The 2,153-nt window shown below is 40.8% G+C and overlaps 1 protein-coding gene across 1 annotated transcript in view; it reads left to right on the forward strand.

Annotated features, from left to right (window-relative positions):
- Positions 1–713: 713 nt before the first annotated feature.
- The window catches only part of EIF4G2 (eukaryotic translation initiation factor 4 gamma, 2), a 9,744-nt gene continuing 8,304 nt past the window's right edge, over positions 714–2,153 (forward strand). The window contains exons 1-4 of the mRNA XM_010194787.1: positions 714–820; positions 977–1,042; positions 1,461–1,586; positions 1,972–2,074. The gene's annotated coding sequence lies outside the window, so the exon portion shown is untranslated. The remainder of the gene's footprint in view (positions 821–976; positions 1,043–1,460; positions 1,587–1,971; positions 2,075–2,153) is intronic.

Consider the following 2,153-nt stretch of genomic DNA (forward strand, 5'->3'; position numbering starts at 1 on the left):
GGCTGGCTTCCCGAGGAGGTGACTGTGTGCTCGCTACTGGAGTATCTCGAGCAGATCCGTGATGGAGCCTCAAAATGTCTGTTTTGGGGGGTTTTTTATACGTTCTCCCCACGCGTTTCTATCTCTTGAGTAGCTTTCAGCTACATGAGCAGTGCCGTGAAAATTTTTCTTACTGCTGCTGTTTTTCTAGCTCAAATTTGAGGAGGGGGAGGGGCGATATTTGTTTAATTATTTAGTGGCCTAATTGGCCTTTCGGGCTCGGATGTGGAATGCATCACTTTTACAAGATTAAGCGTGCATTTTGTGGTCTGGTACTTCTCAATTTGGAATTTGACTATTTTGTCTTGCCATAATAAATCAAAGTTTGTAAAGTATAATAATAAAGGATTCATATAGTTGTGCTCTACTAGCACAAAACACCTTTTTCTGCAAGTGGTTTTGGGGGGTTGGCAGGATAAATTTGAGGCTCTCTCCGTGATTCTCTTATCTCTCCTCCCTCACCCCTGTTGGAAAACATGGCTATAATGGTGAAATTAGCCTTTCTGGGAGTGTCCCGAGTCTTGCATGAATAAGTTTCCTTAACCTTTTGTGATATTTAAGTGCTGGAGAGTTTCCCTTCTCTAACAAACACTCGTGCTGTTATTGTAAGTTACGTACCGTGACTGCTAGTAAAACAACTATAATATGAATACTTAATTTGTCTTTCTAGGTTTTGTTTTTCCCCACCCCGTCAGTTTAATTTTATTCTTTTGAAGATTCTTCGTTGTCAAGCCGCCAAAGTGGAGAGTGCGATTGCAGAAGGGGGTGCTTCTCGTTTCAGGTACTAATGCTTTTTGTTTGATGGATGAGCACTTGGCAATGGAAATTGTCCTTGGAGGACAATTTAAGTTTGTGTTCTGTTTATACCAAAACTGACATGTAATTGAAAGCACTGAGGTTGTGAACTTACACAGGGTTACATGGTTGGTTTTTACAGTGCTTCTTCAGGCGGAGGAGGTGGTAGGGGTGCACCTCAGCACTATCCCAAGACTGCCTGCAACAGGTGTGTATGTCATTGTGTTCTTCAATTGAGGTTGAGAGGGCAGAGGTGGCTTGATGGGGAATACTGAGTTGAAAATGGAGCATCTTAGAAGTCGTGCAAGGAATACACTGAGTTCATGCTAATGTCCTCCAGTCTGTGGCAGGAGAGCATCTAATCTTTTAAAAGTGTGTGTTATGATATGAGATGCACAGGCTTTCTCATGCATTTCACGTCAAAAATTTCAAGGATTTTCTTTAGTGTCTTTTATTATTACTGAGTGAATACTGTGTAACTGATGTTGTGGTGTTGGTGTAGGGGTAAGTGTTTTTAACAAACCTAGTAACAGAAGTAGCCTAAGTAAGGTGACACTGAAAGGTTAAAAAGCCAGTTCTTAAAATTGTTCGTTTCTGTTTAACAATCCTATTCTTAAAAACTACAGCGAGTTCCTGGGGAAAACCCCAGGGCAAAACGCTCAGAAATGGATTCCTTCACGAAGCACTAGACGAGATGACGACTCCGCAAATGACAAAGAACGACATGATGCAATCTTCAGGAAAGTAAGAGGGTAAGTTCTTCATAAGATTGACCTTTTTTCTTTCCTTACTGTTTTCTTCAGCAATATAGCTATATATTTCTGATAAACAGACTGGAGGAAAGGAAGATGCAGGAGTCTTGAGTTACGGGGGTGGTGGGCGTGTGACATCCTTTGGAGGGAAGGAAGCAGACACTGATAGGCCAGCAGCAGCAAACACTTGGAGTAATTTGATTATTCATTTCAATACTACTTTACAGTCTAAGGATCTCCCCAAAAATAGTTGAATGAAAGACAGCACTTTTCTATCTTTGTTTAATAGACTTAAGGGGTAAAGGTAAACTTGGGTCTAAAATGACTTGCAGCATGCTTACAGTATGTATAATCTGGATTTTTATTTGTCTTTGTTCCTCTTTAGCATACTAAATAAGCTTACTCCTGAGAAGTTTGACAAGCTATGCCTTGAGCTCCTCAATGTGGGTGTAGAATCTAAGCTCATCCTAAAAGGGGTCATACTGCTGGTAAGCTGGCTGCCTTTCTTTTTACTACAGTTTTCTTGCATGTTAACAAGAGAGTGGCTGGTTTTGATGTGATACAGAA

This window comes from Mesitornis unicolor, unplaced genomic scaffold (genome assembly GCF_000695765.1).
Source record: "Mesitornis unicolor isolate BGI_N332 unplaced genomic scaffold, ASM69576v1 scaffold15131, whole genome shotgun sequence".
NCBI lineage: Eukaryota > Metazoa > Chordata > Aves > Mesitornithiformes > Mesitornithidae > Mesitornis > Mesitornis unicolor.